At 36.2% G+C, this 16,140-nt stretch overlaps 1 long non-coding RNA gene across 1 annotated transcript; it reads right to left on the reverse strand.

The window, feature by feature from the left end:
- Window positions 1-9,317: 9,317 nt before the first annotated feature.
- Window positions 9,318-10,743, reverse strand: LOC122135507. The gene is made up of 2 exons (XR_006153551.1): window positions 10,280-10,743; window positions 9,318-9,519 (listed from the first exon to the last, which is right to left on the reverse strand). It is a non-coding gene; the product is annotated as an uncharacterized LOC122135507 (long non-coding RNA).
- Between the last annotated feature and the right edge of the window lie 5,397 nt (window positions 10,744-16,140).

A 16,140-nucleotide genomic window follows, 5' to 3' on the forward strand; every position in this document is an offset into this window, starting at 1 on the left:
ATTTATGGAGAAGCGGGTTTATTAAGACTTTGTGAACAGAAAGAGTTGACAAGAGTTCTTCTAAGAGGAGAGTTGGGACTGACATTAAAGGAGAACTGCAAAGTCATTCTGACAGCCAGGGTCAATTTCGTCCACTCAAAATATGAAATGTAACATGCAAAGTCCAAATCAGCATATTAGAATGATTTTTGAAGGATCGTGAGAAAAAAAATAAAATCTTAAAATATATAAAAATACAAAACAATTATTTTAAATTGTAATCATATTTCACAATAAAATATTACTGTTTTTACTGTATTTTTGATAAAATAAATATATATAAAAGACTTCTTTCCAAATATCTTTCCTATATATATATATATATATATTATAAAATAAGAGACTTCTTTCCAAATATATATATACACATATATATATATATATACACGTGTGTGTGTGTGATTTTTGATTGTTTGGTTTCATTTTTCATCAACTATAATTTAGTAAATTACATAAAATAGACTAAATTTAAAGTGTAAAATTGTCATAATAAAATAAAATAAAATAAAATAAAATAAACTCTGGCCAGTCGGCAGCAGGGGCAGATGGGCAATGTGAGGAGGAATGAAATTTATCATGGCCCCCGCTGCGGATGCCTTTGTTATTGTCTCTCTCCTGTGATGTGCACTAACTTCAGAGGAACAAATTATCTTCCCTCATGTCTCCTCACTAATGGAGGCCAGGTTCGAGCAAGTAAAACACTGGGTTTTGTTGTCTTTGACGTCTTATTAATTTATTAGAATTTGGAAAGGGGGAAAAAAAACAAACCCCTATGTGTACCTCATTCCTCTGTGTGGAAAGGATGATCTGTTCAAACAAATCCAGAGAAATGCAGCCTGAGAAATGAAAACGAAGGGCTTGGTCCAGCGCCGCTGAAAGCATAAATATCAGACACCGGCGATGGGAGGAGTTCTTTCAAACCAAACTATTAAGGCTATTTGTTCAGCTGCGCTAACGGAGGAACTTCTCTGGAACAAAAGATATTATTGTCCAATGCATTTTTTCCTCCTACTCTCCCTTTTTTTCAACAGGAAACAGACAGTGGCAAAGTTACAGTAGTTCAACATATGAGATCAGAGAGAAGGTTTTTGCAGCGAAACAGAACCAGATGTGGAAAAAGTAACGGGACCCATGCCGAACTTAACGTCTGTTTGCTTTGCCTAAGAAGATAAAATTCCAAGAGATTAACTGAAACCCATTGCCAGACACTTATGTTCTCCTATGCATATATTTATTCACAGGGGTCAAGAGGTTAAATGGATGGTTGTTTGTGCAGCGGAGGAATTAAATGTATATCGCCAAACACCTACTTTGTCTCAGGGAAAATTAGGTTAACCCATTTGAAGCTTCACATTTGGACATTTCCACCCCTCTTCATCTGATATTCATTTAAAGCAAAAATAAGAAGACAGCTCTGCTCTGTTGAGAAAACACTTAAAGTACTGGATCCTTTGCCAGTTTGGATTTGACACAGCCGTGCTGTTTTCTTTCTACACAAAGTTAGTCCTCTGTGATTACAAAAATATGGTAACGTATGCGTTTCAGTGAACGCCAACACAAATACAATCTCTGAATGGTGAAATTTAGATAAGACACTGTAAAATTTGTGTAATAGACTCTGTATTCTTCTAAACAACACATCATGGGAATTCAGCATCACAGGGGAGGAGAGAAGTTCAGAGACACTTTTTTTTCTTGTTTTATGGAAGGAGGGGTGAGAGAGGGAGCGAGAAAGAGAGAGAGGCTCTTTTTACCTTATTGCCAGCTGCTTTCCTGGTGTCTTTGAGAGTTTGGCTTGCCCTATATAGAGCCTCCTGCTGTTTGAGAATTTGATCTTGCAGCTGTTGAGATTGTTCTGTCTTTTCCTGTAATTTGGACTTGAGCAGGCTGACTTCTAAGCCCAGGCTATTAACTTTCTCCTTGCTGGCCTGCAACTAAAAGAGAGAAACGGGAGAGAAATTAAATGCCCTTAAAATCAACGTGACCATGCTTTTATGTTTTCTGCAGGGGTGGAGAAGTAGTGAGGTTAATAAAAACGAAACAAAAAGATTTTAGCATAAGAAGGTCACACACAATCCTGTAACCCAAAGAGCACAAAGCGACAGTGAAACATATAGATTTCTACTTTAGACCGAGTAACAGCTATTTATCAATAAACAGCATGTCCACATAGACTGGGTAAATAAAGATCATACACTGTGAGGTTTACATGGAGAGCAGAAAAACAGAATTCAATAACAGGGCAAAACACATTCATATTGATCTGATAATACTTCATTGCAAATTACTCATTGTCCATCTTGATATTTATCCTTTCTGACAGCGATTAAGTATTAAAGATCGTCATTATTTATTAACTAGATCTAGTGATTGGGATTGGTTTCTGATTTTACATTAGCAATAAATATTAAAACAAAGACCCCACCGAGAAGTTGAATAGATAATGAGTGAAATATTAAATCTGATCAGGTAGGTTGAGGAACTTTAACGGTCGGAGAGCAGCTGCTAAAATCCAATGACTTTTGTTTTCTCAAGGGCAAAATGTTTGGACACTCTAAATGAGTTATCCCATCATGCACCGGTGGAGGAAAAATCTGCAAAAAGTGCTTAAAGGAAAAACCCAAAGCCAATTATATTCATCATTAGTATGCTTCCTTAATGTTCTCATTTATTATTCAATGCAAGTCATAAAATGTTAAATTCACTATTTCACATCTCCGACATTCAAATGAAGCAAAAGTCCTTCATTTACTCTGCACAAACCCTCTGCGGAGGCAGGCAGCTCTTAGTACTGGCTGTGATAATCTTTTTAGTGAAATAAATGGCATTGCTAGGTTTTGGAGCGTGTGCTGCATGTTGGCACAACACTGGGTGAGCAAACTGCTGGTACGTGGCAACTTGTACAATAACACACGGAAAGCTGAGCATCAAAGAGCAAGCTTCTCTTAAGTGGACACAAACTGTGCTTTTAATTAACAGACTAGGCTAATTTTCACCTTAGAGGAATAGTTCACCCAAAAATGCTAAATCTGTAATCATGTTTGCTCAATTTTGTTATTCCTTAATGAGTATCCTGGAATCAATGTAAACTCGTCAAAATCTAATTCATTGGGTTAATTTGGACTAAAATATCAACTTGAATCCAACGAGATCTTTAAAGTAACATAAAAGACTTATGGGCATTTTACAGTCCAAAACAAATGGAAAATGTATAATAATACCTTTCCAATAGAAACCATTGAGATTAAGTATTTAAAAGCAAAAATGTCAAGATGTTTTTTTTTTCTTTTCTTTTTTTCTGACAAATGTCAAGATGTTTTTTTTTTCTTTTTTTCCGGATGAACATAAAGTCTTATTTCATTTGTTTGAATTTTTTTTTTCTTTTTTTATTATTTCATTTGTTTTTTTTAGTATGACTCAATCAACTCTTATTTCATTTGGTTGCATCCAAAATAAAAAGATTTATTAGGTAATGTAAAACAAATTAAAAATAGTAATATTTTCTTCAATGGAAAAATGTGAAGGGTTTTTTTTTCTGTTTAAAAACAGTTTGGTCACTGCTGTTTTCAGATGTACTGTACAAATAAATGTGTCTCAGATATTTTTGTTAGAGTTCCTATTTTATAAAGCAATTAGTAGAATTTTCCTAATTTAACTGTTACATATAAGACCAGTGCTAAAATAAGTTACGGTTAAAATCTGAGAATGAGAAATGACAGATGTAAGAGGAAGTATGTCAGAAAATGTAATAAATATGAAAATGTAATGTAGTAAAACATTTCCAGAATAGACAGGAAAAAAGTTTTGAGAAGCTCTATGACTGCAGATTAAGGAAAACTCATTCTAGTTTACACATGTAGAACATGTTGACAAATAACCCATGAGTAAACTCCACATCACTGTCAGGTATATAGCCGCACCGAGAAAACACAAAGGCAGAATGTTTTTTTTTTAAAGATAGCACGTAGACTGGGAATTCTGGGGAAAGAGAGTTTATAGAGAAATTCCAGCTTTCAAATGCCTTCAGCTCAGAGAACGGCTTCTTCCGATAGCTAAAGCCCCAAACCGTCTTTGACAACAATGAATGATTTTGAACACCTGGCTCTTTTAAGTTGGTGAGTGTTCGCTTGAGCTGACTTAAGAGTCTGCTCCAATGACAACCGCATCTGTGTTGAATGTGAGATTAAAGCTCCGCGGCTCACTCTGTCCATTAGAAACAACACTTGTGGGAACGTGTTAGAAAAAAAGTCTATTACTAATACATGGTTCAGGATTTGTATTTGCAACAAAAGCTGCCTTTTAAAATGCTGTCAAAAAACACACAGCCATCACTCTGTCACAACTGAAAGAGGGCAAAAATGGCTGCCGTTTCATTATGGTGAAAAGATAAGATTGAATGTGATGGTTATCAAAGAGAAACTGGGCCCTTCGCACACTCTTTATAGTTCTCTTTATGTGCATCTTTAAGAGAACATAAATATCAAATGGCATGAACACATCTGGGTCATTCCTGTTATGCAGTACCTTTTCATTTTAATAAAATAATTAATATAAACTAATATGATTTCAATCTTTGAAGATGAGTTTAACAAGACATACATTGGGTAAAACGGGGACATAGGAATGACCCAGTTTAGCTAAATATTACAGTTCAGAGTGTTGTTGATCCACAAAATGATGAAATTCCAGCTTTGTCGGCAAACAAATCTTCCTCACATCTTTGTGTTTCAGTGGCAGGTGCATTAAAACTGTGTCATTTTGCTCTGTCATGTCACAGGCAAGAGGTTATGTGCAAATGCACCCACAACAGAGGGGAAAGGAAGATCTGGCAGACAAAGCAGATGTGCGCGGTGACTAGAGCGTTTATGGCCTCAGGAGGTTCCACAGCAGACACAGTTACTCCGTGACTACGAGGACTCCAGAGAACATTCTGAGGCATTGTGGGATGTGTGAGGGAGTTTTTAATGTTCGCTTCTAACACACACACAGACATAAATGCTGAATGGGGTCTAGTCAGCGCAGATGGCAGAGTATGCCGGGTTCACTAGCACTGTGAGAATGGAGGACAGTTGAGGCAGGAAAAAATCCCCTCACAGAGACACAAATGACGGCCATACTGTAAAGAAAAAAACAAAGAAAAAAGAAAAGAAAATTATTTTCCTGCAAAAATATGTAGTCTATTCACTCAAAAAAAGGTACATTCACTTTAAATCAATAATACCTGTTTTTAGACTTCACAATTTAAGTATTATTTTTTTTTTTTAACCTACAGTGTAATTACATTTTGTTAGATTTATGTTTTTGTTTTTTATTATTTTAGGAAAAATAATATTACCTTACCAGTGAGGTTAAAAAAATGTTTTTAATATTTATTTAAATAATATATATATATATATATATATATATATTATATATATATATATATATATATATATATATATATATCTATATATATATATATATATATAATATTTCTCATGTAAATGTATGTTGGCGTTTCTTGTTTTAGGATAGTTTTATGGCAAATCAAAAAAAAAATACAGATTTTACTTAATACAGAAAAAGTATGACAAGGTTCTGCACTACTTAATAGAATAGAATAGAATAGAATAGAATAGAATAGAATTTTGGGTTATTTTTTTGTATGATATATGATATATTTATATTATATAAAGATATTTAAAGTCACCTTATGTGTTACATACACATTTAAAAGTACAAAAACTCACCAGCACAGCACACACATCCCTTCAAGCTAATTAGACATCTCAGTCTACCACAAGATAATTAGAGCCATCTTTGAAAGAGCTTCAAATGGAAAGGCCCCTGAACCTTGTAATTTTTATCCCGTTTCATCAATAAGTCTTGTGACTGGATGGATAAAAAGTGCTAATGTCACTTTTGATACTGCTTCCTCTACCCCCCAACAGTAGTTTTTTTTTTTCTTTTCTCTGAAACTCTTAATTCTTGGAGTAATAGACACTATGTGTTTCTGTGACAAATTTGAGGGGTTCGACACTGCTTTTCGCATGGCCTGCTCTCCCCTCAGCTTATTCTCTCATAGCTGAGCTCTGAGGCTGCAGAGTTTGTTCTCTGTGTGTCTTATTTGTGTAGAGGAAGGTCACAGAGCATTGTGCAAAGTTGAGTGTGCCAGTGAATGGGGGTCAGAAAGAGATGCAGTAAAAAGAGTGTGGGAGTGTTGCCGGGGAGAACAGAGGGGAAGGTGTGGAGAAACAAACCTCAGCGGTTAAAATGTTTTGTTCACATTGTAAGCTGATGGTTTTGGCTTGGAGGCTTGTAATCATCTACTGTCCACCTGTGGTAAGCTGCCTAGGCCAGCGAATCTCTCAGTCTTCCATACAATATCACTTTCTGCAAACAAGTAAACTAATTAATTAATATTATATATACAGTAAGTATATTACATACTCTACAATTCAAAGTAATTGATTTTTATTCAGCAACAATGAATTAAATTGATCATAAAAGACGTCACAAAAGTAATTCAATACATTAAATAAAATACATTAAAATAGTAAAACAGTTGTTGTATTATATAACAGGTAACACACTGTACTGTAAATATTGAAAATAATATTCTAATAATATTTTAATTTATATAAAACCTGTTCATTCACAAATAAGCACATTTTTAATTATGTTTCACAGAATTATGTTTTAATTAATTATGTTCCAAAACAAAAAAAAAAAAAAAAAAAAGGAAATAAAATAAATAAAATCTCTAAGACGGAAGAAAAGTCTGTACTGTAAATGTCATCCTTTTGATAACCAATGATAACCATTTAGGATCCTACTTCTGCACAAGGCATGACTGCGAGAGCCGTAGTCTTCAGACTGAAAATCAGATGATGAAAACTTCATTTTATAATTTCTGAGGTCTCAATTGACCCCCGCTGAACGGAAGCGCTCCAAATAGAATATCAAATTACTAAATGTGAAATGAGGGCTTAAACCTAAATATTATTTCAGAGGGCTTTGGCTAGAGAAAAGCACCTATCTGGAAAGGACATAATAAGCTAATTATTTTGCCAATCAAAGTCCCCCAGGAGATTTTTGCTAGGCCTGTATGTCCCATTCAGTCCAGTATTGAATCTCTTGACTGCGAAACCCGCCCGCATTAATCCCTGATTGGCCAAAGCTCTTCCTACACTCCAGATTTTAACGAGATAGAAAATGGACAATGTGCTAGTTATACTTTGTTCAAAACCATCTGGGTTTTATGAAATAAAACGATTTACCAAGGACATTTCAACAGCAAGCCCAGAGTTTAAAGTGACAGAAAAAGGTGCATGATTTTGAATCTCTGTAACAGAGATTAAAAACTTGAATAGAGACTTTCAGAGGAACAACCTTTGCAGTTTATTGTCTGCATGGCCTGTCCATTGTACAGTGTCTGGCACAATGCACAGATTCAGTATAGAGGTAAATACAATTCATCTTTGACATGGCTTATCATTAATAATAACCTTCCTGATTCACGATAGCATAAAGCTTCAGCCTTCAAAATAATTAAATCATTGACGTGTCCATGTTGTTCCTCTTCACAGCCCTTTGAGTAAATTGTAAGGTGACAATGGCAGCTTCTATAAAGCCCATCATGCACCTGGGCTTATTGAGGCCAAGATGTCATCAAGGTCAAAATTTCATTTTACATTCATGTGCAAAAGGAAAGCCTGCTAAAGACACACACAGATATCCTGCAAAATGACCAACACAAAAACAAAGCGTCTCTCCTGAATCCCCCAGAATTCCTAGAAAAGTTTCATAGTAGTGAATGAAGTGGATTTATTACATGATTCCGTCAACGGAGAATAATCAATCTCCCCTCATGCTAGCTCAGGTGAGCCATGTTGTATCTGGAAAGCACGTGATTTGTCTCATATTATGAAGTGGACTCCATGGACACATTATCATGATTTATTGTGTATGATGGCGAAAAGACAGGAAAAGGACGTTGCATACACAACATGCATTCAATTTATACATTTCTTTGTTAAAATTCCTCAGAGAGTGATAAAGAGATCCTGATGCGCATCTGATTCCACATGCTCCATGCACACATGCATGTTTTTTTCACACATATGGGTCTGTCTATCAATAGACATAATTCAGTTGATCACATTGACGATCCATTAGCTCCATATGTGCGGGAGGATAAAATGAGGATTATGCAAGGCACATCTGTGGAGTCTATAAATGACGAACATAATGCTTTCCCAGAAACCATAGCCAATGGTGTTAGAACAGGGGGGGAAAGCTTTTTAGCTTTCAGCACAAACACTAGGTATCACTTGAATATATAATATAATCTGAGCTGACACTGGAACCAAAGCCCCTCGGTTATTAAGCCCTATATCTAGCTTTTCCCGAACCAGGCCTTCTCCGGACAAACACTCTCAATCAATTTCTATCCAATTGCTTAAGTCACCACAGCAGCGTAAAACATCCCTCGCCACTCCTGTTTCCACCCGAGAACCCAACACGGGGGTCGTAAAAGTGCAGTTAGCCAAATGTTCTCGGGATAATAATATACCCAATTCAATATTGTATGCTAACGTCCTAAATGAGAGTGCGGTGGGTTTATTCTCTGCAGAGGCACGGTGAAAAAATATTCTTAAACTGGAGAACACTGCAAACAGATTAAATGCATAAGATATAGGCATATCTTCCCCATGTATAAAATGACATTGTGCTATTTTCTTGCAATGTAGGATATGGCTAAACGGAAACATATCATGCCACTGTCACGGTTTTAACATTTAGAAAAACAAGGAAAGCTGGATGTGTGCAATTTTCTTTATTTCGGCAAAATAAACATGCAGAGGCAGCTGCAAGTAAGACATCTGAAGTATAACTTCCCCAAAAATTTGGCTCAGAGGTGCTATCAAAACAAAACATTGTTTGTATCAAATATACCGATAATTAGAGATGCACCAATTAAATGACGCGTTAGATGATAGGAGATAAATTCATCTACATATAAAAATAGGGGAATTGAGCGTGAACAATTAAATATGAAATGTCAGCTGTTAAAGTTGGCAAGAAATTATCTGAAATGTATTTTCTAAGTGCATGTAGTTGTTTTTACTATAATTTGACACTTTTTTTGTGTGTGTGACTTTACCAATATGGCACCAGTACATCCGTACTGATAATATCTTGAGAAAGCTACTATATCTGTAATTATCTGTTGAACATTTTCAAACAGAACACATTGAGTCAACCAAAGGGATGGGTCTATCATCAAATAACCAATGTCAAATCACTACTATTTTTTTATTTTTCCAAGTCCAGTTGATGTCAGCAGCTCAGAAATCATACACTCCGGATTTAATAACAGCTCTGTGACTGTAAATGAAAAGGCCTTTGAATAGTCACAGGTCATTAAGGTCGGTGTCTTGGCAAGCTGGCAGCAGGGGACACATCGCAGAGAGATGCCAAGAGGCATGTTCTGATGAACTGTTGGGAGAGAAAGAGAGCTGACTGTGGGACAGAGGAAGGGTGATTGATTTAAGATGGGAAAAAAAATAAGAATCATTGGAAAAGCATGCCTGTGATGACATTTCTGAAGAATGATATTCTGTTGCTTTTCACACATTTTACAACACTTTCAAAGTGAAATGTCTGGCAAGTTGCGCTAAAACCATGTTCTGGTTTATCCAAAACAGATGAACAAGAATCTAGCTTTAGTGTTTTATGTTGTTTGTACATATTGTTGCAAGTGGGAAATTAAATATTCAGTGCGTGGCACTAAAACATTAATGCTCTATTGTGTTTGAAATGACCATACCAGCTACACTAAACCTAACCAAGATGCAAACATCAATCTGCCACCGCAATCAAAAATGGCGATTTTGATTGTAGGCCAATCTTTGGCGATTAATTGCCACTAGTGTACATTTCAGCTGGAAACTGCAGTGAATTTTATGCATACAATGATAGGTTTTTGGAATGTACTGTAGGTAGAGGCACATATTTCCAAAGAGCCAAGTCTGAAGAAAAATAAATAGAAAAGAAAAAATAGAGAAAGGGAATCTTTTCTCATTGATGGATGCTAACACACATAGTGTCTTTTTGGGATCACATACACCAAAAATAAACATCCTATCACTGGAGCAGATCTAGATAATACACACACACACACACACACACACACACACACACACACAATATATATATATATTTTTTTATTTTTTTATAAAAAAAAACAAAATTATACCTGAGGATCCCTCTTGCAACGCTCACAAACACTCGCTCAAGATGGGCGATTTAGTATCAGCAAGTGACATTCTCAATGGGTACTCGAGCGCAAACACCACCATATGGAGCCTCCACACCTCTCATTACGGGAGTGTGACGGGGAGAAATTATCACCAGGACCAGATTTCATCAAACATACTAAACTGGTGCCAAGGCCAAACATCAGATAATGAAGACGCAGCTCAAATGGGACGGCGCCACAGACAATTAATTAAGTAATTAGGCTAATGACTTCTTTACTCAAGTCCTTTTCCTTTGGCTGTAGATATGAATTAATTAGCACGGGTAATTAAATTAAGCAGGTTGTAATTTCACAGCTGCTCATGTCGGCCTCCTCCCCTCTCTGCTCTGGGGCTAATCAGAGCTAGCTCCAGGTGGGAAAAAACCACTTGGTTTCATCTCTGATGTCTTCTTCTGTGAAGCCCTGGCATGCCACCAAAAACCCCACTCATATGTAAATTGAGCATGCATGTGTATGCGTGTGTGCGTTTAGCACATGTGCACAGGGAGCACTTAGACATTTGAGATGAGAAGGTTCCTCAAATACCTTTCTTGCATTGAAAGTACAACATTCACATGCAACTACAGAAACTGAGCAAATAAAATAAATCACACATTACTGGATGACGTCAATAAGGGGTGTGATACAAGCCTTGCATCAATGAGCCTATTATAATGAACTAGAGCTGCTCTCATTTCTGGCCTGTACTACCAACGCTGGGAAAATCATTACATATAACAACAGGCACTGATCAAAGGCCCTGTGCGCAGGGAGGAGAGGCATTTGCCTCCTTTAGAGAAGGTATGGGATGAGTCTACCGCCTGTGTGTCTGCAGGATGCGCTTCATTTAAAACAGTTTGTGCTTCCTTTCATTCTAATCTGGCTTCTTAGAGTGCATGGATGTGAAACAAATCACAGATGTCTGATGTCTGAGAACTAAATGATAAAATTGCAGAGGCATGCATACAGTGGAGGCCATAAGTTAGATTTTTTTAATCATAATTTTAAACTGAAAAGAATAGGAATAAGAATAAGAATACATTTAAATATATATATATAATAATTAAAAAAATAGATTAAAGTTCATTTTATTTCAAAAGTATTAATAATATAATAATTACTAAGGTTTTGTTTGTTTGTTTGTTTGTTTGTCTCATCTGATTAATCTGCTATCAAAATAATCATTAGATGTAGCCCCAGATTTCATGTTTCAATAAAATCTCAATGATTTTCGATGCAGTTTCACACTTTTGGGTCCTACTGTATGAATAGGGCACACATGTAATTAACCCTGCTGAAAAATTAGCCTAAAAACGGTTTACTGATGGACCATAGTTTAAGATGGTCTTCTAGCCTAGGCAAGCTAGTGTTTAGCTCGACAGCCAATTGGTATCTAAACTAATCTAAAACCACCCAATAGAGCAGCCTGACCAGGCTGGGAATACCAATTTGGACTTTTTAAAGATTTTATTTTATTTTATTAAGCAGGTAATACGCTATTAAAGTAAGACTATGCATTTGCGTCCAAACATGTTTACTAGTGTGTTATGTCTCACAAACAATAAAAGCCACTAAAACAGTAGCTGCAACTCTACAGAATGATCACATTTTCGCACCAACCATGGGTGGAAATGTCAAATATATGCTATAATTGTAGAGGATGAGAAAAAAAAATGCAATACTGAAAGATTATAGAGGCAGGATGGGAAACGGAAGCATATTTCCATGCAACAACCATTCCTTATGATCTGTACACCATCTGCAATTTATTTATCTAGGAATGGGCGGCACGGTATCACATACTGTACAATGTTCACAGACACATGAATTGTGATGCATGAAATTTAAGGGCTGATGATTCTTCAGATTCTCTTTCCTGCTGGGTCCTGAGTGTGGGAACAATTGGGCTAAATGTGGTGAAAATGAGCAGGATGAGTGTATTGAGGAAAATAGTGTGTGTGTGGGGGGGGGGGGTCCTGTTGGTCTGTCTCTTGGCGGTGATGCAGCTAGTAAATCTAAGTTAAAAAGAAGCAGTATATTTCATCACTTTCGCAGATGGAGACTGGGTTCATCTTTTATGTGTTTGCATGTGAATGGAAACCAATCGCTGAAAGGGAATGGATGAAAAATGCACACTTTTGAACACTGAATAACCACCTTGAGTGATAGTTATAAGAAAAAAAGAAGGCTTTTCTCTCAGTGCAGTTGGGAGTAGGCTCACTGTAAACACTTATTTATTTTTCTTGCATATCACATAATTACAACATTATATCTCAACATACCAGAACATTAAACAACAAAAACCCGGCACCAACACAATAAGGTCACGTTCACACAGCAACAGAATACGGTGTCAGTCCAGTTTTAGAAATACTAGGGCTGAGTACCGATCAGGTTTCAAGAACAGATAAGATTCCAATTTACAACCTCTTAATTTGATTAAACTCCAATTTCGATTAGATTTAATTAATTTGATTAGATTTTATTCTACTGTTCCATAAGAGATTAAATATAATCGCTATTGATCTATTAAGAGATTAATTATCAGTTGCTATTGTTGTAAAGGGATTAAAAATCAGTTGCTATTGTTCTAATAAGAGATTTATAATATTAGTCGCTATTGTTCCATTAAGGGATTAAATATCAGTTGCTATTGTTCTATTAGGAGATTAAATATTAAACACTATTGATCTACTGAGAGATTAAATACCAGCTGCTATTGTTATATTAAGGTATTAAATATTAGTCACTATTGTTTTATTAAGAGATTAAATATTAATCACTAATGATCTATTAAGAGATTAAATATCAGTTACTATTCTATTAAGAGATTAAATATTACTTGCTATTGTTCTATTTAGTGTTTAAAGATTATTTGTTATTGTTCTATTAAGGGATTTAATATTAGTTGTTCTATTAAGAGAATAAATATTAGTTGCTATTTATCTTTTAAGAGTTAAATATTTGTCTCTTTTGTTCTAAGCAAGTGATTCTCAAAAAGCATAAAAGAAAATCTTATCGGTTGTCGCATGTGAAATGTCTAAAGCTCAGACAAACACCTGAGTTTTCAAAAGTAATTAAGAGATTTAGATAATGGTCAGTTTATGCCAAACAATTCTCAAAAAAGCGTCAATGACAACAAACTCTGTCTTAACTGAAAATATGCGGTTGTCAAAGCGTCTAATATAAGTTTTTTTTTTTTTTCCCAATGCTGATTTCTCCAAAGGCCAGTTTGTTCTTGGATCAACTGAATATGTAATCTTTTTTATAAAAAAGTTGTGTGAGAAATGTAAAATACCAATAGTGGCATTCACCTGTTTGGTAGTGTTGGACCAGTGGACCCTTCTTGGTTTTACATTAGTACTGCTTTTCAGGACGAATAAAAAATTAGATATTTGAAAGCATAACACAAGGCCCAGACACAATATGTGTAATACTCATCATTATTTTCCCTTTCATTTGCATAACACTTTCTCTCTCTCTCTCTCTACACAGCCCTGACTAAAAATCTTGTTAATCAAGTTTCCATTTCAAGTGACAAACTGTGAGATGCATGGACTGGGGGAGGAAGTTTTCCTGATATGGTCATTTGAAGCAGATATATCATTTTGTTAATAAAATGCCGAGGCCTTTGATTAACTGGTGCTCACTAGAGATAGCATGCTGATTAATTTCACCCTCTTCAGCCAATGCCAAGGTCCTTACACTTTCCCTCGTTGTGCTAAGGGTGAAAATGAAATCAGTTCCTCTTTTAAATTTTTCAATAACCTTGTGCCATTTTTTTCTATGTAAAATGTTTTCCCAAAGAGCAAAAAGCCTTCTTAACTTCACAGAAAAAAAGAAAGAAAACATAAGCTACATAAAAATGCTATTCGTGTCCCATTATGGTTAGTACACTTGTTTTTAAGGTTGACTACACCAAAACAACAGAGCGGGGAATTTATTTATACATATTTTCCAACTGTCTTGTCAGAAATAAAACCTTCTAAACAAAGAATCAAAGCTTGTTTTCCACAGCCTGAACCTGGAATGATGAACACAGGTTAATTGGCCTTTCAATAGGGTATCTCCTTGGGTATAATTTTGTCAATAAGCACGCCAGTTACACCATCGCTGTGAATGATAAAGATATAAATAAAGCTCTAACAAACCGCCTGTATTAAACAGGAGCACATAGTATACATTTAAATATTGCTGCATTAGTCTAGATACATATAGGCAACACAATGAGCACAAGAACTGAGATGATTCCCTGGTGGAACATAAGCAGGCGACTGTGCTGGCAGAGTGAGATACAGTAGACACACAAACACTCGCACAAACATCATTTACTCTTCAACTGCCATGCTAAATTCCATATATTCAGGTTCTAATCAGCAAACATGTTATCGCCCATGGATTCCAGGCTCAGGAAAATTGAATTTCTGCATGCACTTTTATCTAGAAAAATGACGGCAATAATGAGAAATGGGAAATAATAAGCGGAATACAATAAGCAAACGGCAGATCATTAAGGTGGCATTTGCTTGTTGATGCAAGCAGGGAATAATCAAGATCATACCTTAAAGACATTATAGTGTCATAAGAATCACAGAATGATCAAATTACAGGATTTAGTTAATGAAAAATGGACAGACCAACACAAGTCTCCTTTCATTCCAAATCCAACTGGAAAATTCAACGGGATATTATAAGGCTGAAAGCTACATGTTCTTATGCAAAACCTTCATCGCCCTTTTTGCCGGACAACGTTGTAAAGCCATCATCCTGTTTATAGAGGTTTAATTGAAGGCAGCATAAAACGATAAACTAAGAAACATGCATGGTTGACTTCTCCAATTCAAGCCATAAATCACTGTGATGTTCAGACAAGTTCAGCCAGACACAAATTCAGATGATAGATGACCCATTTAACTTTGGTTTTTTGAGAGCAATGAGCTCTCCTGCAATAGCTCACACTGAGTAATGCCGCAGATGCGCGGGCAGGAGGCAATGAAGAAATCCCCTTTCCTCCGTGCCGCGGATGCTTCGGAATAATCGCACCAAATGACCATTATTAAAAATGCTGTGGTCCTGCTCCGGCACACAGCTGGTGAGAGAGAGCGGAGAGAGAGACAGAGACAGAGCGAGATTTGCATTCGCAGCTGTAATGATTCCCTGATGATTGTGATATAACACAGTCATCAGCAAACTAATTTATCAGCCCTTGTATCTACTATGATACATGCATATATGCAGCTATAAATATAGTATAGCAGTACAGACAGGGCAATGAAGAGACATAAATCATGGTTGCACACGGTTGTTATATCAGTATGAGGATGCTCTCAGATAATGCTTTTACTATACAAACAACACTCAGTCTTGTTCACTAAAAAATGACTAAACCCCCATTCAGCCCGCACACCAATAAAGACCCAATTAGATGCCGCACCGTGGTACCCGTTGGAAGTCATTATTATTTCATCAGCTCCTCTTCACTGTGCTTTGTATATCCATGACAAAGTAATCCCCCATGCTTTTTGTGACTATTTGACAGTAAACACCTCGCCCGCTACAAATTATATCATTCTGAGACATGCAAAATTCATTGAGTAAAGTACATTAGAAAGCTGGCAGTGTGCCCTGGAACCACTCCCGGAAATTCCAACTGAGTGGCTCTCTCTCTGCCCATATGCACCACTGGTGTGTTTGTGTGTTGTGTGGTTTGTGTGTGTGGTGTGTGTGTTTGTGTGAGGAGGAGAGAGAGGGGAGACGAGAGATAGAGAAGAGAGGATCGAATTCACGGAGGTCAGGTCTTCTAATACAAGGCCAGGGAG

The sequence above is a fragment of the Cyprinus carpio genome, chromosome A24 (genome assembly GCF_018340385.1).
Source record: "Cyprinus carpio isolate SPL01 chromosome A24, ASM1834038v1, whole genome shotgun sequence".
Classification (NCBI taxonomy): Eukaryota; Metazoa; Chordata; class Actinopteri; order Cypriniformes; family Cyprinidae; genus Cyprinus; species Cyprinus carpio.